The sequence below is a fragment of the Lagenorhynchus albirostris genome, unplaced genomic scaffold, assembly GCF_949774975.1.
Source record: "Lagenorhynchus albirostris unplaced genomic scaffold, mLagAlb1.1 scaffold_238, whole genome shotgun sequence".
Taxonomy (NCBI): Eukaryota; Metazoa; Chordata; class Mammalia; order Artiodactyla; family Delphinidae; genus Lagenorhynchus; species Lagenorhynchus albirostris.
Window position 1 is genome coordinate 126,416 of NW_026783627.1, and position 27,591 is coordinate 154,006.

At 41.5% G+C, this 27,591-nt stretch overlaps 1 pseudogene; it reads right to left on the reverse strand.

The window, feature by feature from the left end:
* Positions 1 to 22,447, reverse strand: part of LOC132514366 (UDP-N-acetylglucosamine--peptide N-acetylglucosaminyltransferase 110 kDa subunit-like) — a 46,172-nt pseudogene extending 23,725 nt beyond the window's left edge.
* Positions 22,448 to 27,591: the final 5,144 nt, after the last annotated feature.

Consider the following 27,591-nt stretch of genomic DNA (forward strand, 5'->3'; position numbering starts at 1 on the left):
ATATGTAAAAATGCTGTGCGAATAAACTGCTATACCCCAAATAATACAAATGAGTGAATGGCAGTAAATACTAAGAGGGATTAACAACATAAAGGATATTAAAAACACACATAAAGGATATTAAAAAACATGATGACCGTATTTCATATTTATGTGTCTTTTTCTCTCTCACTCTTTTTTTTTTTTGCGGTACGCGGGCCTCTCACTGTTGTGGCCTCTCCCGTTGCGGAGCACAGGCTCCGGACGCGCAGGCTCAGCGGCCATGGCTCACGGGCCCAGCCACTCCGTGGCATGTGGGATCTTCCCGGACCGGGGCACGAACCCGCGTCCCCTGCATCGGCAGGCAGACACTCAACCACTGCGCCACCAGGGAAGCCCTTCTCTCTCACTCTTACTCAACTCCTAAATAACTAAGAAAAGATGCTCACAAATGGTAAGCATGTTTTGGATGTTCGATGTGTGTTTGTGGGAAAGAACAAAAAAAAAACTGCCTCAATTAGGTCAAATATCATACAAGAGATGAATGAGATTAGAGATGGGATTGGGATTTGTGTTAGTTACTCAATAGCTAACCAATCACAGATATGACAGTGTAGTGCAATATGCAAATATACTTTTAAACAACTTCTCTTAAGTTATCTACTGTCTGTAAAGACAATCACATTCAACTGCTCTGCACTTAACCCCAGAGCTTCTGAGTTAGAATCTGTTAGAAGTAGGTACACATTTCATTGCTTTGGCAACATTTACATGGCTCTGCATCAGGCAATACAACTGCTAAGATCACACCCTGGGAATTCAGGAAAGTCTAGTGTCCAGTTCTGGTCGTTCTACCACCCAACTGTGATCTAGGGTAAATTCCTGATTAAACAAAAAACAAAAACCCCTGAAGATGCTGAAACAGTATTTCCTACTTCACAGGGTCGTCATGGGGATAAAAGGTCATTAGGATAAAGTGCCTCTCACCCAGGAAACACTGATAAATGCTACTGATGCTACCATCATCATCATGACCGATCAAGGACATATTGCCACATGGAAATTCAACATTCCCTGGGCCATTCACAACTTTCCTTTAAAGGACTCATATTCTATGTGGGGTCTTAACACCTTCAAATAACAGAAAATACAAGTCTTTACGCCTTTTTTTCTGTAGCTAATTTTGGCATCTTTCACCTCTGTCCACTTAAGTGTCGGTTTAGCATATTCTTGTCACACAAAGAAGCTACTTCCCAAAGAGAGGAACAATGTGTCAAGTGACAAAGACATTGAGTGAAGTCTTTCACATCCTAGATTGTCCACGGTACCGCTCAGCTGGTCTCTGGGTTGGAAGGCCTGGGTCTACTTTGCTCGTCTGGTCCTTAGCACGTGGTCTGTGAAACAGAGGCAGCTGCGGGTAGAATTATAACACAAGCAGAACTGGCTTCAATTCTTCCTTCTTAGGTCTTTTTCTTCTTGTTCAGCTGTACAAGGAACTTGTCTGCCCTCTGTTCCTGCCAGGACGATGTTACATCTGCCTGCATAAGTAGGTCACCATTGTATATCAGGAAAGGTCTTATTTGTAATCATCAGGAACCAGATATGGCTAATTTGAGCAGAAAAGGAAACTTTTGGAAGTTTATGGTTAGGTCTCAGTAACTAGAAGCAGACTAAACAACCGAAAGCCAAGCCTATGCTATTGCAATTATAGGATCAGGCCAAAGTGATGTTATAAGTCCTAGCTGGCCTTGCTACCAAGCAGGAACAGGAAACAGGAGATTGACCCAGCACTGCTGGCCTTGCTTCTTTACATCATTTATTTGTAATTCAAAATCCAAGAGAGGGGCTTCCCTGGTGGCGCAGTGCTTGAGAGTCCGCCTGCCGATGCAGGGGACATGGGTTCGTGCCCCAGTCCAGGAAGATCCCACATGCCGTGGAGCGGCTAGGCCCATGAGCCATGGCCGCTGAGCCTGCGCGTCCAGAGCCTGTGCTCCGTAATGGGAGACGCCGCAACAGTGAGGCCCGTGTACCGCAAAAAAAAAAACAACAACAAAAAAACCCAAAAAACCAAGAGGGGGTGCAGTTGGCCAACCCGAGGTCACCCGACTGTTTTCCATCTGTAAGGGAGACTGAGCATGTGAGTAAACAGTGTACCTGACATGTTCAGCTTGTATAACGAGAGGAAGGCTCTGTTTCTCACCAAGACCCACAAAGTGGAAAATTCCCCAAAGAGAAAGGAATTTCAGATCAGATGCTTGGAAAGTTAAAAACAACAACAACAAACAAATGCAGATGTGGAATTAAAGACATGGAGTCATTAAGAACCTATATGTGGAGTGATTCAGACCTGAGTTCACAGCTGGAGCAAGCTACTCAATCTTGCTGAGCTTCAATTTTCTCTAAAGGAAACAACATGGAAGATGATGTCCACATGTAACTTGTGGTACACATGAAGGAGGGTAGTACAGTATATGATGCCTGGCACATCCTATGCATTTTCTAAAACTACTACTAGTACTATTATTATTGTTACTTATTACACAATTTATTGTAGAAATTAACAGGGAGAGTATTAATAAATGTTAATACAGTGCTAAGTGTCACATTTATGATCTCAACTAATTATTTGTTGATTCAACAAACATTCCACATATCAGAAAATAACCTGTTAGTGTATATATATATATATTTTTTACAGAAGAAACCGTGAGGCTTAGAAAGTGTAAACAATGTACCAAAAGTCACTCATTTAAGAGGTAATGGAATATTATTCAGCCTTAAAAAAATGAAGGAGATCCTTTCATTTGTGACAATATAGATGAAACAGGAGTGTATTATGCTAATGAAATAAGCCAGACAAGATAAATACAAATGATATCATTTATATATGGAATCTAAAAAGAAAAAAAGCCACACTCATAGAAACAGAGAGTAGAAAACTGGTTGCCAGGGGCTGGGGTGTGGGTGGGGAAAAGAGGGGAAGACTGGTAAAAGGGTACAAACTTTCAGCTGCAGGATGAATAAGGTCTGAGGATCTACTGTATAACATAGTTACTACAGTCAATAACACTGTATTGTATAACTAACATTTTCTGAGAGAATAGAACTTAAGTGTTCTCACCAAAAAAAGAAAAAAAGGAAGAAGGTGTCATGAGCTGTTAGATGTATTAATTAACGTGATGGGAAGGATCCTTTTGCAACGCATATGTATATCAAATCATCATGATATACTCTTTGACTATCTTACAATTTTGTCAATTATACCTCGATAAAACAGGAAAAAAAGAGGTAATAAAGATGAGATTCCAATCCAGGATTATCTAGCTCAAAAAACTACACTCTTAACCATTACAATATAGTATCCATCCATATGTTGTAACTGTAAAATGCTTAACACAAAGGAAACGTTAAATAAATGGTATTTATTCTAACTCTAATGCTTACTAGATATGTTATGTGGTATGTTTTACTTCTAACTACAAGGGTATAAGGTGCAAATTCTCGCTACAGAACATAAAAGCCCCTGTGGTACCCTGTACGATAAACACAGTACCTGTAAATCTCTCATCTCTCAACCCAGAGTCTCCTCAAGTTGGAGGTCTTTACCCCCTTTATAATGTGGGAATAATGCCTTTCCCACATTTGCACTGGGCATGAAAATCCATACTTCCAGGTGTGTACTGAACCTCCACTTAACTCCTCGTCACCTTGGAATCACCAGACCAAAGATCATTTATTCCATTAATATAAATGATCTAGGGATAGAAGTACAGAATATACAGAGAGTGTTGGAGGAATCCAAACAACAAGTCCTCCACTCTCAAAACAAATTTTAGAGTTCCAAAAGTAAAGAGCAATGTTTGGAAATAAAACTAAAAATGAAACATCTACAATTAGCCAAGTATTTATTATGGGCCAGGCTACTTACTAGGCACTTGATAAACATTACAGCTCATCTTCCTGCAGTCCTTCAAAGCATATAATATTGTTTCTATTTCATAGAGAAGAAAATTGTATCTAAGCAGGTTAGTGATTAGCCCAAGACCACAGGGCTAGGCTGTAAGAAAAGAAGGCCAAGTTTCAGTGGTCAAAATGGTGATGGATGTTATAACTAGAAGATTATGGCTAATCAAATAAAAATATTCAAAACGGTCCTAATGTATTATTAGGATTTCTTTAGAATAACTTGGGTACCTTAGTGAATACAGTAGTGGTAGGCACTATAGTCTCTTTAATTTGCTAATCATACAAATCTACTTTAATATTCTTGGTGACAAGGAGCTAACTACTGATAAGACAGCTTCTTCAGTTTTGGGGCTACTCCAGGGTGAAATGCTGGAACGTCTTACTGCCTGCAATGTTACCTAGTTCTACCAGGGGGAATAAAGCAGAACAAACGGCCACTGTTCTTGACAGATGGATACAGTTTCAGTTTTTCAAAATGTCAGTGTCAGATTCATTCACTGTATCAGATAGATCTGTCAAATGGCTTTGCCCATTTACTAATGGATGGCACACTGCAGACACACGTTGGGTCAAAGGACTCAATGTCACCTCATTGATACTGTCATCAATATAATTTGTATTGGCATTTTGTCTCACCCTGACTTTAAGGACTATGTGGGGAGATCCAAGTCTCCAGACCATGGACTGATCACCTCTGCTTGACACAGTATTCTCTGCTCATTTCCAGAGGGGACCAAGGATGAGCTCTTGTACTTCTGAGTCTATTCACCCTACCTGGCAACACATACTAGCTGGGCTGATTGGATCAAGCAGGAGCCCCAGAGTTTAAATTTCCAGCTGCATTGGAGGAAACAGAGGCTATGCCCCAATCCCATAACCCCTCACTTCTTACTGCTAGCCTATCCTAGGCTGTTCTTGCTGATAGGAGTATTTCATGCTAAAAATTAATTTTGCTTACCTGATGGCAGTCACACAACCTCAAATGCCATTTTTATAAATAAGGCAACCACCAATGGAGTGTGATTTAGGGTTTTTTCTTCTGTAGACCCTGCCTACCCTATAAAATCTCCCATTACTGCATCATGGAGACTATAATCCCTTTCCGAGGGAATAGATTCTTTCCAACCATAAGATGAAAGAAGAACCTACGTTTCCATACTGCCCAAAAGGAAATACACTGATTACAAAATGCAGGAGAATGACTGATTTTCCACATTTGTTGTGTTCATTAAAGGGTTTTTGAATAGACTTGACAGTATTAAAGAAGTTCAACACACACAAAATAAAAATTAATAAATGAAGAGAAAAAAATTGCATTTACAACGAACAACAAAATAAACACATTGATATATAAAAGGTTGTTATACATCGATGAAAAATGGATGTCATAAAGTCACAAACTAAAAAGTATTAACAGCCAATAAAGATATGAAAATATGTTCAACCTTGCTATTATTAATCAAAGAAATACAAATAAAATAATTCAGGTGTCATATTTTACTGAGCTAGAATGACAAAGTTTTAAAAAACTTGATAATACTGGTATTGATATTGATAATACTGGTACTGATGAGTGTGTGTAAGAAACCACACTGGATGTTAAATTCTTGGTAGAAATAAAAAGCACGGTAACCTTTCTGGAAGACAATATGTCAGTATGTACCAGAACTGACAACCAGCCATTCAAGTTCTAGAAGTCCATTCTAAGGAAATAAACAAATGCTCAAAGACATATGAACAAGGATGCTTGTCTCATTGTTTAGCAAAGCAAAACAGGAATAATCTAAATGTTGAACAGTAGGGACTGGTTCAATAAATAACAGAATGCTGTTCAACCATTAAAAATGCTGCTGCAGATTTTTATTAGGTGATGAGTAATCATACTTATATTACTAAATAAAAATGTTATAGAACTGTTTTGTAGTTTGATATAATAATTAAAGGTATTTTATACTTGCATTGTATTTATATGCACCCCGTCACAAAAAAGTTTCCAAAGATACCCTCAAAAATGTTACAGAGATGATTTATCAGAAATGGGATTTTGAGTTATTTTTCCTTTTTTCTTTAAATCCTTTCAATTTTGGAGTTTCTACAATGAGCCTGTATTATTTTTACAATTAAAAATATTTAAATTTACAACAAAAGGATCTAAATTCCTCCAGTTTTCCATTTATTTTCCACCCTGGCTCAGGGTATTTGTGTAAAAAAAAAAAAAAATCAGCTTATTTTCTCTTTTGTATCAATCTAAATTTACTTTTCATAAGTTAACTATTTTAGTCTGGCAAAAGTTTCACACAGGAAAATTGTTAAGGTCTGAGTATTCTATTACCTTTAAAAGCACTGGAAACTTTGAAATTATTTCTTTCAGAATTTTCATATAATATTGAAAGGTGGGGGGGGAAGTAGCAAAATGAAAGGAAATAGATAGTAGTAGTCAACTTCAATTAAGAAAAAGCAACAAGAGGCAGTTTGTACTCTTTTGATACGGCAGAAGCCCCATGTGACAACTCATGCTAAAGAATGTATATATACACACACATATATATGTTTGTGTGTATTATATGTATATGTGACACACACACATAATTAATCCACAGCCTTAGGCTAATCACTCATTGTGGCAGAAACAATGACCTGTTGACTACACTTTAATTAGCTCCTCCAGCCTGTAGAGGCATCACTAGGACCAAGATAGGAACAACATTCTCCATCTCCGCTTGCATCTGGGTATGGTTCTATCCCAAAGAATGTGACCAGAGGTGACCTGAAGAGTTTATGTCTGAAGGATAACGAGTTGATAATTGTAGCCTGCAGGTTCCTCTCTCCTTTCCTTTTTAGGACAAACGTAGAGCCACTTGATGAAGGTGGTGGGTCCCTGAATAACTGAGCAGAAAACTGACCCTCAGACCACCAAAGTCCATACTACACTCCTGAGTGAGTGAGAAATGAACTGTCCGTGTGTTGCTCCACTGAGGTTTAAGGTATATTATTCAGTGTTTAACTAACGCATTATTTCTTTAAACCTCAGTTGCCTTCTCTGTAAAATAAAGTCTTTGAAAAGGATCCACTGTAAGTTTTTTCCCTTGCTTATGTTTTTACCTTAGTTTTTAATTCTCAGAAACATTGCGTGCATTCTACCTTTTAAGTTAGTAAGTCTACTTTTCTTCCCACAAAGACGGGTTCTTCAAGTTATGGAGAAGTCATAGCAGACTGTTGCTTCAGTTTAAGATACGCATTCACATATGAGATGAGAAGGGTGAGGACCCAGAGAAACGCCTTTGATAGAGGGGAGTGAGAGCATACTGAAGAATGTTTAGTAATAAAGAATTCAGATGGGAGAAACGGATGGGTTACATCTAACAGATTTGCTCAAAGGAATTCTGGAAAGGCAAATATGTGAAAATGTATAGCAAAGACATGAAATGTCTTTTGGTCCCTAAATGGATTTCATTTCAAAGACGTGCATATTGCAAATACATGTACCATAACACTTTTCTGTCCACTTCTAGAATGTTCTAAAGCCTGACAGAACATCTGCAGAGAGAGGATGTCATTCCAAGATAATCGACTGCAAGTGACTAAATTAAGATAAAAATGTCCTTAACCTTGAACAGTTTTTAAAGAGATTTTAGAAGAAAGGAGCCCTCCAGGGGGTTGTATAACTATATAATTGTACCCTTTCTAAAAGGCTATTTACAGATACATAATGTTTCCCCTCCATTCTTTAAAGTAAAACATAGGATAAAAAAAAATAGTTTGGGGATAATATTTGTTTGGGACAGCAGGCACTGCTAATCAGTACCACTCTCTCCTTATTCCTTACTATCAGAGCCCTGGTTTAGGAGACCCCATTATCCTTAAGGCTAAGGTGGCCAGTTTAAAATCCGAGCTGATGAGATCTAAGTGCAAGTCTGCTGACCATCTGTGGTAAAAAATTTGCTCTCTGAGTTAGACACTGCTTTTTTTTCTTACTTAATTTCTTTTTTTTTTCCTTTTCTTTCTTCCTGCCCCAATTGTTGGAACACTATTGGAGATTCTGGGGTCACTTTGAAGCTATGTGGACGTGCTAGAGATGTGGAAGCTGGAAGAGCGAAGCAACCCAGTCCCCTGGTGATGCCCTTCAGCAGCTGGACTAACGCTAGAGGGACTATCTCCAAACTTCCTGCTACCCGTGGAAAGTAAGGTAAATCACTCATTCACTTTCTGGTACCTACTAACGGATCCAGAACCCTAACCTCAGGGTTCTAGAACCCTTCTCAGTATCCCATAGTCATACTCATGTTCCGGACTCCTGATCATCAGACTTGCTTATAGCAGATGTATGGGGAGGGCGGGCTCTTCTGGAAGCCCTCATACTTCCTCCCCTACCCCCACCACACACAAATAATGATCTTTATGTCCACTCATCCTTCTATCTACACTCAGAGGCCAGGGCCCCCAGGAAGGCTTCACTGACAACCCTTTACTCCTCTCTACATGCAGAAAGGGTAGAGGTGTGGGCTCTGGAATCAGACTTCCTAGACTTGAATTCTTAATCTGTTACTTACCAGTTTAGGACGTGGGCAAAGTAGTTACCTTCTCTGGACACCCCTGTAAAAGAGGAACACTAAGTAGCACCTACGTTCCTTACTGAAAGGATTAAATGAGCAAATGCAGGTAAAGTTCTTATAATTTTTTCTTGGGTCAATCAATTCTAGCTGCTATTGTTACCTTTGGCTAATTTAGGGCAGAGTCCCTTAGCCCTCCTTTGGTTCTCTGGGCCCGTCTCATTCACAACACACACAACCGCATACTGCATTCACAACACACACAACCGCATACTGCATTCACAACACACACAACCACATACTGCAGAGTTTTGAAAGGTGCTTCTCAAAATGTGGTCCCTGGGCCAGCAATATCAGCCACACCTGGGAACTGGTTAGAACTCTGGCACTGGAGCCCAGCAATCTGTGTTTTAACAATATTCTCAGGCAAATCTGATGCACACTAAAGGTTGACGACAACTGAGAACATCTGGCTCACACTCTCCTGGAGGCATTCACCAAAAATAGAGTTACAGGACCTTACACCTGACCAGCTGGAGAAGGGGTCTAGTAATTGCCCTGGTTATCAGGCTTGTCATGATTTCTAAGCACATAAATGTTTGAGAATCACTGCCATTTTGAATGTGTGTTTCACTTGTCTGTTTTTCCAGTAGACTTTACTTCCCTGCAAGGAAGGTTTGTGAAGATTTGTTGCTGTTGTTTGCATTATTAGTTTTATTATGCTAATTCTAGAATCTCTGGTGCATAGTGCAATCTCAGGCAGGAAGTAGTGGCTCATTAAAACAGGTATCCCAAAAGTCTTAGTAGAACTTCAAGATTAATTCCTTCAGGAAGAGGTAAAATTGTCATTAGATGCAGATGATATGATACTATATATAGAAAACCCTAGAGACTCTACATGAAAACTACTACAACTGATAAACGAATTCAGCAAGGTAGCAGAATACAAGATTAACATACAGAAATTGGTTGCATTTCTTTATACCAACAATGAAATATCGGAAAGGGAATGTAAAAAAACAATGCCTTTTAAAATCACAACCCTCAAAATAAAATACTTAGGAATAAACCTCACCAAGAAGGCAGAAGACTTATACACTGAGAACTGTAAGACATTAATAAAGGAAAGTGAAGATGATTCAAAGAAATGGAAAGACATCTCATGTTCTTGGGTTGGAGGAATTAATATTGTTAAAATGCTCATACTACCCAAAGCAATCTACAGATTTAATGCGATTCCTATCAAATTACCCATGACATTTTTCACGCAATTAGAACAAATAATCCTAAATTTCATACAGAACCATAAAAGACCCAGAATTGCCAAAGCAATCCTGAAGAAAAAGAACAACGTTGGAGGCATAGCCACCCCAGACTCAGACAGTACTCCAAAGTCACAGTAATCAAAACAGGGTGGTATTGGCACAAAAACAGACATATGGATCAATGGAACAGAATACAGAGCCCAGAAATAAACCCACACACCTCAGTTAATCTTTGACAATTAATCTTTGACAAAGGAGGCAAGAATATATAATGGGAAAGAGACAGTCTCTTCCGCGAGTGGTGTTGGTAAAGTTGGACAGCCTTATATAAACCAGTGAAGTTAGAACACATCCTTTCACCATACACAAAAATAAACTCAAAATGTCTTAAAGACTTAAACATAAGACATGACACCATAAAACTTCTAGAAGAGAACACAGGCAAAATATTCTCTGACATAAATCATACCAATGTTTTCTTAGGTCAGTCTCCCAAGACAATAGAAATAAAAATGAAAATAAACAAAGGGGACCGAATCAAACTTACAAGCTTTTGCACAGCAAAGGAAACCATAAACAAAATGAAAAGACAACCTACAGGATGGGAGAAAATATTTGCAAATGATGCGACCAGCAAGGGCTTAATTTTCAAAATATACAAACAGCTCATACAACTTGATGACAATAAAAGCAAACAACCCAATCAAAAAAATAGGCAGAAGACTTAAAAAGACATTTCTCCAAAGAAGAAATACAGACGGCCAATAGGCACATGAAAAGAGGCTCAACACTGCCAATTATTAAAGAAATAGTTTGCAAATCAAAACTACCATGAGGTACCACCTCACACCAGTCAGAATGGCCACCATTAAAAAGTCTACAAATAACATATGCTGGAGAAGGTGTGGAGAAAAGGGAACCCTCCTACAACACTGTTGGTGGGAATGTAAGTTGGTGCCGCCACCGTGGAAAACAGTATGGAGGTTCCTCAGAAAACTAAAATAGACCTACCATATGATCCAGCAATCCCACTCCTGGGCGTATATCCAGACCAAACTAGAATTCAAAAAGACACATTCACCCTGATCTTCACAGCAGCAATATTCACAATAGCCAAGACATGGAAACAATCTAAATGTCCATCAACAGATGAATGGATAAAGACGATGTGGTACATATATACAATGAAATACTACTCAGCCATAAAAAAAGAATGAAATAATGCCATTTGCAGCAGCAACATGGATGCAACTAGAGATTATCATACTAAGCAAAGTAAGTCAGAAAGAGAAAGACAAATACCATGATACCACTTATATGTGGAATCTAAAATATGACACAAATGAACCTATCTATGAAACAGAAACAGAATCAGAGACACAGAGAAGAGACTGGTGGCTGCCAAGGGGGAAGCAGGTGGGAGAGGGATGAACTGGGAGTTTGGGATTAGCAGATGCAAACTGGTATATATAGATTGGCTAAACAACAAGGTCCTACTGTATAGCACAAGGAACTATATTCAATATCCTGTGATAAACCATAATGGAAAAGAATATGAAAAAGAATGTATATACATATGTATAACAGAGTCACTTTGATGTACAGCAGTAATTAACACAACGCTGTAAACCAACTATACTTCAATAAAAAATAAGTTAATTAAATTTTTAAAAAGATTAATTCCTTCAGAAGAACAAGTACTACACATTCACAGAAAAAGCACCCTTTGAAAGTTTAAATTTTTGAATTTCTTTGCCACTTCCTTAGTTTTGATCATCTTGGACAATATATTTTTAATATTGACTTTTAAAAAGAATTGTGTTTCAGTGTTTGCTATCCTTAGACAGAAACAGATAAGTACAACTAAATACTTATTTTTCAAAAGTCTCAAAAGTATAAGGGAAATGAAAGTAATTATATCTTCAAATGATTTGGGGTATGTTTCTAATTTCATACTTCTGATGCGATTAAAGATTAAAACTGTATTAAGACATTTGAGACATGCCGCATTGGTATTAAATGAATTTAATTTTGTGTAAAGTGGCAGAAATATTTTCTTCAGCAAACATACCTGCAGATATAAAATCACAACCATAAATCTACAAAAAAGCAAGCTATTGAATGAAATCTGATTGGTTATTTCCCTGCAGTATGGATCTGCTAATAATTTAATTTACTACTTGCTAACAGAAACCAAAATTTAAATATACATATATATGTGTGTGTATATATATATCTCTCTTCAATTTTAAATCATTCATATATATGAACAAGTATACATACACATATATAACAATTGTTCATATATATATATATACAATTTAAATTAAAGAAAGTACATCTGGTGGCCTATTTTGTCCCCCCCGATTTCTAAAGAACACCATATTCTATTCTAGGCAGTGGAATGTCAATCCACCTTAAGGGTTGTTCAATGAGCATATCTGAGAAACCACTGGTTTAGCCAATGATGTACTTATTGAGGGAGGCCCTAGTGCCACTGTCAAGAGCTTATCCACAGGAGAGATAAGAAGGTACTTGTTTGGTTTGTGAAAAGAAGGAGTAGTGAGGAATGGCAGGTAGCTGCAGGCTGATGACACGTGATGTCCATATATATGTAGAACCAACACGCCCATAATTGCACCCGTTTTCCATACCCAAATCCAAAGCCTCTGTATCATTAATACCAGGCAAAAATGGTAAGATTCATGTGTGTTACTATCCCACGGCTTCAAGATGCCTCTAAACTCATATGAGTATGTCTTAGTTTTATCAGTGGAGGATAAACCAGGCTTCTATCACCAAGCCCCATTCCATAACAGGCAAACCAGTCCAAGACTTCTCTGAGTGCTGCAGGAGAGTCTATGGAAGGGGCGCTCACTCCACTGTGATGCCTAAAATGCCTTTGCACAGAGCAAACATTCAATACATGCTGAGTGAATGAATCAGTGAACTCGTGTCATAAAACAGGCTTATTTCAGGGAAATTCCATTCAACAGGTTGGCATTCCTTCCTACCCATCTTAATTGTTAAGCTTGCCATCAGACAAAAATTTAATTATAAAATGTTAGAGCTGAGGAAATTTTAGAAACTATCTACTCTCCAGAGGTATACAACTTTAATTCAGTGGTAAAAATCACTAGGAGTGATTTAGGAGTCTATCAGACCTGAGTCCACATTCCACATCTACCATATTTTTGTGAGCAAATAACTACTTCTGAGGCTCTGTTCCATGTATGCATTATGGGATATCATAATAATACATACATTAATTGTATGACTATCAGGGGATGAAATGATACAACCCATTTGCCATGGTCGGCTAAGTAATTTGCACCAAGTAAGCACTCAAGACATTAGCCACTATTAATAGCGGAGAGATGAAAACAAAACTCTGGGACTGAGGCCTACCCTAGTGGCCCCAGTGGTCATAATGACTGTCTTCCATTCAGCCTGCTCTCTTCTCACTAAGACTAAGGAAGAGAAGATGAACAAATTAGGAATAACAATTTGAAAATGGTTTTATATTCCCTGAATGAATGGAATTATAATAAAATGATTCATGAGTTCTGCAGAAATATGATGAGACTTTAGATCTTTCTGTTAGTTCTCTACAAAACCAATTGATGGCCCTAAGATGTACCTTCCCACCCAGCCCCATCCTTACCAGGATCAAATATCATTGTAAATGGAAAAGTCAATAACACATAATCAACAAGCTAAGTTACAAGCCAGTGAAGTCTCGGAGCTTTGATAGAGAAAATTCAGATTTATCATGATATGTAAAAATAAGATGATATGAAGAACTCAATCTAAAAAATACTACCTGGAGATCTATAATCTCTACAATAGTGCTATAAAAAGTAAAGAGCTAGAAATCTATTTAGATGGTTTTCCTTATAAGAAAGCACTTTCTGTTTAACTTTTAATGTACTTACTATTGATGAGAACAATTCAACAAAATCCAAATAAATATCTGCAGATGTACTACAAGAAGAAAAGAACAGAGTTAGATGTGACGGGGGATAACCGGACTTCAGGATGAGTAAGACCCTATACTTGACCTCAATAAATTAACATGAAATACAGTGGATGAGTCATGTACAGAATGTCAGAATTCTAAAAGGCCAAGCTAAGTACCAAAAGGAACACGTGGGGACTCTTACGAAGGAAATAAAATATTGGTTAGTTGATTACGAAAAGGCAGAAGGGAGTAGGTTCCCTTTGGCTGCTCTTTGAAGAGATCACTTCCTTTCCCACCTAGTCCTGAGGCTAGGGTGGCATGGGCAATAGAGGAATGTGGGGACTGAGAATCATTTCTACTCTCACCAGAGTGGCTGGAAGCAGATTTTCTTACCAGGATGTAGTAGTATGCTAATATTTAAGGGTTCTTGAGGTCAGAGAGAAGGGTTTGAATACTCCGGCTCCATCTCTTGCTGTGGGTCAAGTTTCTTACCTTTCCAACACCTCGGCGTCTTTATCGGAAAATTGGGGACGATGATAATGTCTCCCACCTGAGTGTGAGAACTACATGATATAGTGCATACGCAGGGCTAAATTTGGTGCCTGGCAAACAGTAAGTGCTCAGTACGGCAGGCGAGTGTAGTGACAATAAAGGCAAAGATGACGGGGGTAGTGCCGGTGTTGCTTCTGCCCCCAGAACAGGCTCTGACTGGGAGACAGTTAAAGCACCTTTGGGTTCATGGGGGTTTATATATAAGCAACGGTTGATCAATGTGAGCTGGTTGTCCAAATGATTATGTGCAATCTAAGAAAAAACTGGGCCTCGGATCTGCTCAGCTACTTAATAATATTAGCAGCGGCAGTAGTCAAAGAAGCTAAATTTTATTAAGTGTTTATATGCCAAACAACGTGCTGAACGTTTTAAAAGGATTTATTCACTTATTACAACGAGGCTATACGCTAGGTCCTGATAATGTTATTCGTCTCTTTCAGATGTTGACTGAGCCTCAGACGGGTTACAAAAGCACCTAAGATCCCGTTGTCAGTACGTGACGGAAATGAGTTCAAATCCAGCCTGTCTGACTTGTTCTTAATCACTAAGGTATGAAATTAAGCATGTTGCCCTTTGCCTGATTCTCCTTCTGAGGCCTGAATATTTCACTTAGCTGAGTGCCGAAGAGAGAAAATTCTCTCTCCTTGACCCAACTTGGCATCAATATCCAACTCCCATTCTCAAAACGGGTTGCTTCAACGAGCAGCAATGAATGCCGGGTCGTGGACCAGTCACCTTGATGACTAAGAGTCAGACACTAGGGAAAGAAAATGCTCTGTGACAAACCTACCCTTGTACAGAAACAAGACAGAAATGGGGGGACAGGGCAGAAGATAATGGAATAAGGCATAGGAAAAATAGCACCTGGCATCGTGACAGTAATAGTAATAATAGTATTAGTAGTAGTAATAGTAATAATAATAGACTTTACTATGCTCTAGGCATTGTATTAAGTGCTTGGTGTAAGTGACTTCATTTTAACATTGAAAACAAGTCTATGAGGATGAAATATTATTAACATCATTTTATAGGCAGCAGTATTGAGGTTCAGGTAATCAGGTAAATTGCCCAAGCTCATATGGTTAGCAAGTGGAAAGCAGAGATTTGAACCAGCACCTACACTCCTAACCATTATGCTATAACCATTATGCTGAAGACATAAGAATTCCAATGGTCTTTCCCCATAACCCACTCCTGCACTCCAGACTTAAATAGTCCAAGATCAAGAGAGAGCAAGCTTGGAGTTGCCACTCTTCAGTGAGTGTCAATCATTTCAAAACTGTGTGTTTGCTAACAAGATGCAGTTCCTGTGATAATCTTCTCAACCAGCTATCAAGAAACAGGAAGCAAAGATTCAAGTAACAGGATGTTCCTACTTACGAGGAAGGTGGGACAGCATAGTTGACACTGGGCTTAACTGTTCTAGAAAACGTGGTCCCAGTAGGCATACACGCTGGTACATTTTCCCCACCTACCAAATACAAAAGAAGTATTTCATTTCCATGTTGCTCTTCAAAGTTCCACCTAATTCGTGCCTGTCATTCATCCTCTGGCCTCTTCCTGTCTCCATTTCTGTACAGAAAGGTGCTGAGTCTCTGCTCTCGGATACAAAAAGGGTGTGTTAGGAGAGGGAGCCATGGTACCTCGATGTCTTTTTTTTTATCTTAATTCTATTATGCCAACTCCACTGAACTTAATTAGAGTGAATACAGAATTACACAATTACCCTCTGTTCTATTCTTCAGATGTTATATTTTGATAAAATTTACGACATGCTGCTCTCCCCTTGAACACCAGATGAACACTAGAAATGGATGTGTGTTGACATAAAATCTGTTATAATTACAATTAAAGTATAGCTTACATAATGTTAGTGTTAACATAAAATTATAGATGTGTAGAGACAACGTGGTCATGCATTTTTTAGTATAAGTACATGCTTAGACCAATATCTGTTAGCGGAATGAAGATGGAAGAGAATTTTGGTTAAGCCACAAAGGCTGTTTAAGGACTTGCAGATAGCTAAGGGGAACTCAAAGACCAGTAAGATAATATTTCCCCTGCCATGTTTGCAATTGCAAAGTGAAGGGAAGATGTGAAAGTAAGTACCCCTATGGAAATTACAAGACAAGTACATTTTTTTCCTTGAGTACCTGGGTAAATGCTTAAATTCTAATGTATATCAGTGATGCAAATTTGCAACTGAGTTTGATAAATCATAAAATAATAATTATACATATATGTATATAAAACTGCATGGAACTAGGCAGTTCAGAATTACTTCTAATTAAAGAGGTACCCTATGACAACTAACTTAAACCTTACAAAATATGGTTCCAAGTACCCTATCAGAGTGAAAAGCAGGAGACTGAAAGGTTTATTGTAAATGTTTGTAGTCATGGTGTCTTAACTAAAACTACTGTGTCACAAATACTATTAAAATAATTGTGACATTTTATTCACTTTTACTGCAAACAACAAAACAAACTATAGGTATTTTTTCATTTCAGGTAATTATTTTAGCTAACAGTTATTAAATGTTTTGAGAAGACAGAGTGCTAATTGCATTACTTCATTTTATCTTTAAAATAGCGCTTCCATGTAATTATTCTTAATATCTCCATGGTATTAAAGTGTATCTCTAGTTTAGACCTTTCTTCAGAACTGCAGACTTGTGTATCCAACTGTGTACTCAGCACCTCGACTTGGACGTCACGAAAACATCTCAAATCTTATACCTCCAAAACTGGTCTTTAATCCCCCAAACATGCTCTACCCCAAACTTTTTCCATCTTAGGTGACAGTAACCACACCTTTCCAGTTCCCCAGGCCCTAAATCTCGAATTCACCCTTGACCCCCCTCTTCCTTTCCATTCTTGCATTCAATCTACCACGAAATGCTGTCACAACCTTCCCAATGTGCCACTTCTGAGAATTACCAGCCACTAGCAGCCTGGTGCAGGCCAACAACATAGACCTCGAGGATCCTGTAGTCGCCTCCTGAGATTCTCCCTGACTCCACTCTCTCCCCACATCCTCAAGACCACAGATAGAGCTATGCTTTTCAAACAAGAGACAGTTCATGCCACACCTCGGCTAAAATCCTGTCCCTGGCTGCCTACGTTTAGAGTAAAAGACACAATGCATGTGATGGCCTCCCAGGACTTACCCAATCCATCCCGTCACATATCTGACCTCCAGCCCTCCTGCTGTCTCTTCCTCCTCACTGACTAAGTCAGCCAGGGTGGCCTCCTTGATATTCCTCCAAGCTGCCTGGCATATTTCTGCCTTAGAGTGTTGGGACTGGTTATTCTTGCTCCCAGGGAGTGGTCTCCCCATCATACATTCTGACAACTCCCTCACTTCAAGTCTTTGCTCAAATGTCAACTTATAAAATCCACCCTGACTACCCTATTTAAAATCAGAACCTACCTGTACACGCCTCCAGCACTCCCAACGCAAGCCCCTTCAGTGAGCTTCACATCCTTTTCCTTATCCCGTAGCGCCCATCAACCTGTGACAAAGCATAGAATTTATTTATAACATCCGTTTCCACACGAGAGTGTAAGGAGGGAGAAAGCATGCAAGAAGGAGCACGCAGGCAAAGGCTCTTGTCTAATTTATTCATTGATACGTCCAAGCATAGAGAACAGGAAGATGCTTGATAAATAGTCCTGAAAAAGATACAGATGAGGAAACTAGTAGTAAAGCTCAGAAAGTTTAAGTAACTTCCTCAAGGTTTTAGAGCTAGAAGAGGGTCACAGTAGAATTCACACTTGGGGATGTCTAACTTCAAATCTCTTAGCCTCTCTGCTATCTTTTTTTTTTTTTTTCTTCGCGGTACGCGGGCCTCTCACTGTCGCAGCCTCTCCCATTGCGGAGCACAGGCTCCGGAGGCGCAGGCTCAGCAGCCATGGCTCACGGGCCCAGCTGCTCTGCGGCATGTGGGATCTTCCCGGACCGGGGCACGAACCCGTGTCCCCTGCATCGGCAGGCGGACTCTCAACCACTGCGCCACCAGGGAAGCCCCTCTCTGCTATCTTAAGTCCATGCAATTCAGGATTTGTTTTAATCAGTGCCATGGAAATTCTCACTCCACTGAATAGGATCACTAAAGTGTTCTCTGTCTAGATCTATATATATATTTTCCATTTAAACAAAGGAAACAGAAGAGGGGAATTCATCATGGGTTATTGCGGTAATTTTACAGCAATTTTAGCAATAATGACATTTAAGTAATAGTGATATTTAGTGATAGCATAATAATAATAAAATAATAGCTCTTAAATGTATTGAAGACGAATCGCATGCTAAACTCGGTGCTAAAATATTTCCATGTACATTTTGTGCAAAATCCTTATGAATATTCTATCAGATGAGCTTGATGTGTAACTCCACCAGGCATACTTCTCTTATTCCGCTTTCAAAGATAAGGAAATTGATGAGAAGTGTGGTAACCGTTTGATCAAGATGAGGCTGGTAATAAGTTGTGAGTATGAATTTAAATTCAGGTCTAACTCCAGAATTTGATTCTCAATCCATACATGAAAATTCTGATAATTCCTTTGATAAGAGTATGTTTTCTCCTGGAAAACATCCCCCATTATGTCTGCCTGTGCTCATACCTTCAGAACACAGTCAAGTTTAAAACATGATAAAAATGTTTAAATAGTGTGCTTTAATAAATGGAAATATCTTCATCTCAACAATAACACAAAAAGGCAGGCTGAGCCCTTTGAAGTGGCTCTCTTCCATCCAGAACAAGAGAAGGAATCAACAGCTGCAGAGTAAAGAAAGCATGAAACCCAGAGATGGAGGATTCTGTAAATGACCAGTTACAAGACTATTAAGCCGCACTTTCATAGCAAGAGGCAAAATATTCCATTAAACTGAAAATTCTTCTACCCCTCACTCCAAGGCCCACACAAACATTAATGTTGCATTTATTAGGAGGTATTTCCTGTGCTCTATCAACTTGACTTTCAGCAACTGTATTAATACAGTCCTTTCGCTTTGCACATATATCTGAATGATGGATTCCATTACTGGAGTTTTGTAGAAAGAGTGGAGTGAATGAAGTAAAGTTTGGGAAGAGCCATCATAATCCATAATGATGGGCACTGAATCAGGACAAGAAGAAACCTCTCTTCTCACTTACTTGAATGAAAATTCTACTATATATTTATTGCCTCTGTACAGGGCCATGTGTTGAATAATGGAAAACAAGCATCTTTCATTTGGAGGTAGGATTTGTGTGCTCAAGTTTCGATGGGCCTGCAGAATTAATCTTGTTTTAGAAATGAAATAAAATGTAATTTCTTACTGTAAGTAGATGTGGTTAAGCAACTGGCAACTTTGATGTCTTTAAATCACTGCCGTTTCGGGGTAGGCAAATCTATAATTATTTCAAGCACTTCTTTATTGGTGCAACAATTGAGCAGTGTACATAGTGGTCAACAACCTGGGCATTGTCAGACGACTCTAAGTTTGAATCTAGACTTTGCCACTCACCAGCTATGTGACTTTCAGCTATGAGAATCACTTTCTTCAGCTTTACAGGGTGGATTATTATATGCCCTTTGCAGAACTACTGTAAGAACTAAATGTATATGGGCACAGTGGCTCATAGTAAGGGCTCAAATTAGTACTGTGGTCACTACTAGTAGTATTGAAAAGAAATTAGAACTTCTCATAAAGTGGGATATGTGTCCCTTTATCATTGTAATTTCATATCATTTTACTTTTGACCTTATAATTTAATAGCTTGATCCAAGAAACATTTAGCAGTAAATATAATTGAAAGAAGGTTACCTGTCAAACATGAAATACTGTAGTATCAAGTGTGCTAGCACAATACTCTTCTCAGATAATTAACCTGTAAAATATGTTATTGTCTTCTTTTTAATTGAGCACATTGAACATATATATTGACTGTGCCAATTGGTGAAAGGTCCATTAATTAATCAGTCTAACTGTATGTTGCATAAATGTCTTCTAAACATAATCATATATGTATTTTATTTGTTGGGAAAATGTGTTTGAGATTGTTCTTTTCTGCCTATTTAAAGTAAAAGAGGGTGAGAAGTAGAGTTAGGCTTAATGTACTTTGTGCTCCATTATGCCATGAAAATGCTTCTGTGCCCTGGAGACAACAACAAAAGATTTGCTTTAATGACAAGAATCAAGTATGTTCTAAAGCTTCCAGGTAGGAGGCGTATAGGTTGCAGTTTATATCAGAAGTCTTTGCTCTCTCTCTCAACTGCGTCTAGATGGGAAAGATGTGGTCACAAATGCTTCAAGGTGATACAGTAAATGTTGGAAAGAGGGGGGTAGGAGGCAGAGTTTTGAATATCTCAAACCTGAGCTAGAAGGATTTTACTTAAAGAAAATAGCGGATATGATTTTTCACTTAAGGAATGCCAGTCAGCAAACCTGACATTAATGTAGGAAATTAGCTCTTTTAGCTATGATGCTTTCAAATGCACATAGCTGAAAACAAATTCAAAATAGTCAAAGGAAATTTAAAAACAAAAACCAAACAACAACAACCACCTCAACAAACAAGTACTAGAAATTCAGGGATGCAGCCATATTCAGATACAGTTGGATCTGGACGTTCCAGAGTATCAGCAGGGTTCCAGCTCTCTCTCCATCCCTCAGCGCTGCTTACCTCTGCAAGACTTTATTTTACAGAAAGTCTCTCCTTGTGCTGATGGTCACTGGGAGTCCCAGAGTCATAGCTCCCCAGCTTAGAAATTCCAGAGAGAAAAGACAATTCTTCCATTTTGCTCTGAGACAAAAGTCCTGGGGAGCAGTCTGATAGACTTAGCCGAGGTCAGATGCCTACCCATGAGCCAATCACCTGCTTTACTGGAGTTCAGTCCCTGGGCGACTCATCGCCGGGGCCCCTGAGGAGGCAGGATGGCATTATCTGGCAGTTCTCCAAGAAAAGCCTGCTGTTTTTTTGTAAGATGAAAGGGGAGAGGACATGGAAAATGAAACCTGTATCTGCTTCTGTAAAATCCACAGAATCTTACTCCCTGTCCTGTGTCGATGACCATGCAGTAAGCTGACCCAGGAGGTCATTTTTCCCACAACAGTCTTTATATATATGACTAAGGAACACACTGGTAAAAGAATATGAGAGAAAGTCTGAGTATGACAAGTCAGCTAGACTGATATTAACTAAAAAAGCTGTGTGAAAATATCCTTAAAAAGTTGCCCCCAACTCACTCAAAGTCCAAAGTTGGAGCTGGAAATACAATGTCATGGAGTTTGGATAAGAACAGGTTTTCTCCAAGCTGAACTATGACACAGAGATTAGCGACTTCGAGAAACTATACTTTTCCAAAGAAAAAACATCACATGAGAAAAATGAGGCCTAGAAAAATTAAATGACTTAAGGTAACAGAGCTAATTAATGGCAGGACTGAGACTAGAGTATATACTTTGTCTAACTGGCTATGGTTTTTTTGTTTGTTTGTTTTGTTATCAGTTCAAAACGAGACAAACTTAAAGAAAGGAAACACAACCAAAACTCAGTGGTTGGAAAAGAGATGGATGTGAACGCCCACTTGTTTCTTACGTATAAAGTTACCCCTCGCAGTGTTTTGGAGGAGAAAACGCTGGCTCTTCCCAACGTTGGTTATATACACAAAGATTCCAAAGACAAGACAAGTGCTTTGCAAACAAAGTAACTAGAACCAGCTCAGGCTTCCCCGCGCCGGGTCCTACGTTCCACGGTCAGAACCACCAACTGTATCCCCCCGGGGAACAAGGTGATTCAGAAAAGCTGGCGTCTTCAGAGAAGGGAGAACACTTAGCCGGGAACACAGGAGAAAACTTGCTCAGCTTCTTGCTGGGGTCTGAAACGATCCCAACAGAGTCCTTAAACCCCTCAGGTTTCCCCCATCAAGCACCCTCGCCTCCAACCTGGGCCACCCCAGATCTGATTATCAGACGACAGAAGTCTGCGGACGCACGAAGAGCTGACCACCCCACGAGAGGGACCTACGCGCGGCCGCGCCCACTCACCCGCCGCTCCCCGGGAGACGGGAGACGAGCCCGGGGTCCAAGTCCTGGGCGTGGCTGACTGACCCCTCTCCGGGCCCAGCTCCAGCTCACCTCGGCGCGGCCCACCTGGGCGCCGCCATCTTTACCACGAAGGGGGCCTCGCGCCGGAGGCCCCTGAGAGGGCGCCCTGAGCGGAGCCGGAGCGCCGGGGAGCCCCAGGTCGGCGCCCTACGTCCCCCGCGCGCTCGCGCAGCGTCCACGCGCGACGAGAGTCCCTCACGCAGCCCCCGACCCAGGCTTCCGCGGACCCGGCGCCCCGCGCAGCCCGCACCGCGGCTCAGGCGGCGCCGAGGGCGGCCCGGGCGGAAGAGCGGGCGGGGGGCACGCGCTCGGTAACCTGGCAACGCGGAGCAACCCGGCGTCTCTGGCGAACCCCAGCCTTCCACCGCGAGGAAGCACGGACCCCCGCACCCGCCGCCCAGCCCTCGCCGCCGCTCGGTCGCTCCGCCCGCTGCTGCCCGCTGGCTATGGTCTTTTCAATCCATGATACAACGTCTATATGTAACGAATCTGTTAAACCCTAAATGTTTATGATAGTCAAGTAATCCAGTATCTGAATTATTCCTGAAGATAAAACATCCAAAGACTTCTTAATTGTATGGGTATACATACATAAAATACACGTGGAGGTAACTTCAAATATAGTATGTGCCTGTCTCTATTCCTTCCCTCTCCGCTCTTTAAAAAATGCCCCTTTAAAAATTGCCCACTCACCATCTGTTAGGTAAATTTGCTGAAACACAGTAAATGTGGAGACAGAAATTGTTATAGAGACTATTCCAAATGGCACTGACACCTGTATTTATGAGATGTTTAAAAGGGTAAGTTAGAGTTGTTTTTTTTTTAAAAAAAAAATCCCACTATAGTAACACCACATCATCCTAGGTGCCCAGTTCTATCCAATTACATAAGATGGAGAGAGAGAGAGAGAGAGGAGGAAGAGAAAGAAGAAAGGAAGAAAACCAAGTACTTATGTATAAAATGTTGCTGCCAAAGTTTGAGATTATACTCAAGCATCAATGAACAGAAGGAAAACACTTACAAATTTACGAATGTATTTCATTTATGGTGTGAGGGACACAGGTTTAGATTTGCAACACGCTCCCACAAGGGTCAAATTGACCACTTTTTTCTATCTAGTTGCTCTTGAGAGAACAAAACAATTGAAACAGATGCCATTCAATTCCAAGTCTATAGCTTAGACCATGTCACTGCACATGAAATATTGTTCATTCAGAGTCAGCACACAGCAAGAGTAATTTATACTGTCAGAGTGTTTGCTCTCAAGTCAATAGCAGAGAAGCCTTGAATAAAAACGTTCCCATTACTTTCCATTGTAATAGATCTTACTTATAGCCCATGAAACAGTGGTCAGAGGAGATTTATTCTTTGGTCACCATATTATATAATCTCTCCACTTTAAGCCATCCCCCACTCGGCGATTATTTTTTAAATATGTTACTCGTAGTCAATATTAATTTACATTTAATCTTTCTTAGCATTAGGAGAGTATTATTTTGTACAGGCTCAGAAACAAATCTCCCAAAATTCCTCCCTGATGCTCCCTTCAGGCTGAAAATGCATTGCAGGGTGGCTGCAGTGACTTAATTCTAGTTGGCAGAGCCCTGGCCTCACACTAATTTCATTAGCCTCAAACTCCTGGATTTGAAAGATCCACTGAATATGATTCCTGTCCTCTGACATGTCACTTACTAACCAATTCAGTGTGCATACAGAGGAGAGAAAGGACTTGCTCAGCTCTGGCCCACTGGCAGGCAGATGAGAATTCCCAGTCAGAGACACTGTTTACATCTGAGTGGTCATTCTTGCCCGGGTCCTCATTTTCAGGAAGGAAGTTCAATTCAGGCTTTGCTGGCAGCTGCAGCATTTGTTACATCCATTACTAGCTCCTTGTTCCTTCCTGCCCCCCAGTGCTTAGCATCCCCCATTTCAGTCACTAAGTCTTCCTTCCCCCAGCCTAGAAGCTTACCTCACCATAAATTTTTATCTCAAATGATAGGTTTGACACATTCCCCACAGCAACCCACAGGGACTGGGGAAAAGAAAACTCAAATCTCTGGAGAGCTAAGAATTCAACCATTTAGAGGAGTTTCTTTTATCCAGGACAGTCTTCATTGAGCTGAACCCTGCAATCCCAGAGAAGATTCACCTACCCGTTCTTTTCCTCTTTCCCTAAAGTGACTGTGTCTTTGAACAAGGGGTCTGTGTTCCACTATTCTCTCTATTCCTTTTGCAGGTTTACAGAGGCTGGGAAACTGGGGACTGGACTTACATGCCAGGAGCTTCTAAGATCACACGCAAAAATAAGGCTACGGGAAGAGATTGTTGGAATCTATCTCTGTATATTTGAACATGGGCAGTGGTTAACCAGGATGCTCACACCAAGCTTATATCCAGCTTGCAGCACGAGCTACAAGTTGGTGCATCCCTCCTACTACCAGCCTCTTCTCAATAAATGCAGGTGAAAACTGGGGGCTCTTTTCCCTCAGCTGTTCAATCCAACATGAATAGCTGCAATTTGCAAATTAGAGGAAAATGACAGTGTTTTCTCTGAATGGTTTTGGTCCCAATGCACACTGCTAATGCTGGCATTCAGTTCCTTTCCTTCCCAGCCCAGGGAACGGGGGAACTAAGCATAAGGCAAGCGTTCTCTTTTCTTGCAAGTGCCTCAGATCCACACACCAGAGAAGGAATCAGCTCCCCCTGGAATCTTTTTCGGCAAACACAATCCTTCACCTAGTCTGCAAGCTCTCTCTTGACTTTAAGATTTCACTCTTTTTTCGACAGGCAGGCCCATCTGCAAGCTCCCAAGCTCCAAGTGAAGGCACCAAAATAATTTTTAAAATGTCAAACAGCAAATGTGCCTTCAACCCCCAGAGCTCCAGTAAAAATACTGTGAGTTGCCCCTGTGGTTCTCAGGTGACCTCTGGCCTCATCCTCCCTGCAGCACTGCCTCCTCAGGTTCTCTAGTTTAAGCTCAGAGGTAAAGGAAGTGCTTCTGGGTTTTGCTTCCAACAACCCAGGCTCTTCCTGAAAGCATTACCTCAAAGTGAAGGCTGCCCAGAAGCACTTTGGGCCTTGCAAACATCTAGAGGTGGCATACTCAACAGGTGCTAGGGACGCTCAGAGGCTCAGAGGGGCCATACCAGGCTGCAGCTTTAGACAGGCACCCCTCCTTCTGGCACAAACACAAACTTCATACCCCTGGGTGCTGATGTAGTGACAGCTTGAATCTCACAAGGAGTCCCCTCCAGAAGCCCAACATGCTTCAGGAAAGGCACTTGAGAGGGAGCCGACTTTTTAGCTATGGGGAGCATAAGGGTCAGCCAGAACATCTGGAGAAGGGACTAACTGAGCTTGGGTCCTACCAGGCAGGGAGAGAGCTGTGCATTAGGAAAGGATCACTTCAAGACAGAGATGAACAAAAAACTTGGAGATAGGGGTAGAGAAGGAAAAGAGAGGCAGAAATGGAAAGGGAGAACATAAAAACAGACAGACAAAAAAAAAAAAGCAGGGAGAAAGAGACACAAGGAGAGAGACACACAGGAAGAAAGACAGAGAAACAAGAGAACCCCTAGTCACGCAGACCCTGAAACTCAATTTCTTCATCCAGAAGCCATCCATCTATACCCAGGGCGGCACAGGAGCCTCGGGGCCGAGGCTGCGGGAGCAGGCGGTGAGAGAGCACTGCAGCACCGCCCACCGCTCAGCGGGCCCGATCCGCCGTCCTCGCATCTTCCGCCGTCCTCGCATTCTTCCGCCGTTGCCCGCCTGCACCCGGAGCTAGAGGACCGCCCGGCCTTGCTCAGCGCACCCTACTGCCTCCCTCCAGGCGCCTTCTTGTCTGGCTCTGAGAATCGTCCTCAAAACCCAGGACTGGGGTTGGGGGCTGCGTTAGAGAGGTCGTGGGAAAGGATGGGCACAGGGTGGGTGCAGACAAAGCGACTGTGTTTCGCAGTTAGCATGAGCTCACCTCCGGGCTCTGAGCTGGCAGGAGTAGAAAGCTGATCGCCCGGCTCCTGCCAGTGGCCGGATCGCAAAGGCAGTTTAGACGGTGCAAACAACTGCCCAGAGCAAATCACCTGGGGGCACGTCTGCGGGTGGCTTCTCCCCGCTTGAGGACAGTCCCCACGCCTTCCGCCCCATGCCCTCGCAGAGACAGGTTACAGGTCGGGAAATCCAACCCGAGCGAAATGGGCAATTCACGTCCAAATGTAGGTGAAGACCTAGCCTTCGGTTTAAGAACTGCCTCCCTAAGCTCTTCTCGAAATTTTCCAAGGGAGCTGCAGCTTGTCGGGCGGCTTGGGGCAGGGAAGCTGGGGAGTTGAGAAATGCCTAGTTTCTAGGCGTCTTCTCATCTTTCATATTCCTTGCGCCTAAGTGGCTCTCACAGGAGCCCGGCACTTTTACAAGCCTGTTTTGGAACCATATTTCACTCGAATGCAAACCCATTTAAATCATCGCCTTGTTTTTCGGAGACTGTTTCTTGTCAATGGGGCCATAAATCCAGAATGTCAAGCCGGATGGAGTGGAGCGCGGACAGGGGAGAGATTGAAGGGAAATGAATCAAGCAGGGAAAGTACCTCCTCGGGTGAGGTGGGAGGGATTCGGCAGGATCTCCAGGGTGGAAATGAGCGAAGGCTGACCAGACCCCGCACCCCTGGAGTCCAAGCCAGCCTTCAGGATAAAGAGCGCGGGGAGCTACGGAGCGCTCTGCCCCGGAGGGAGCGCCCCCCTACCTGGAAAAGCCTCAGGATGTTGGCTACCATGATGGAGACCGAACTCCCCGAAGCCCCAATCACTCCAACTACTTTCTCGGGCTTGACGAAAACCGGAGGCTCGCCGTTGGTGCAGCGCACTTCGGAGGTGTCCTTCTGGATGAGCGCCTGGACGAAAGTGAGCGACTGTTCGAGCGCATAAGTGTCCCTGGAACAAGTGTCCAGGATCCGCGCTCCCAGCCTCACGTTGGGCAGCAGGTTGGGATCGCTGTTGATCTGGTCCAGGGCGTAGAGCATCGCTTCCAGCCTGTGGATCCCGTTCTCCCTCTTGATGTCGCCGCAGGGCACTCCGCTGGGACCCTTCGCGTGCACCGGGAACAGCCCCCCGAGGGTGACGTCCCCTTCGATCCGAATGGAGTGCGGGGCGTACCTCTCCTGGCCGCGCGCCGCCGCCGCCAGCGCGCACAGAAGCACCTCCAGCACGCAGCAGGGAAACTTCATCAAAG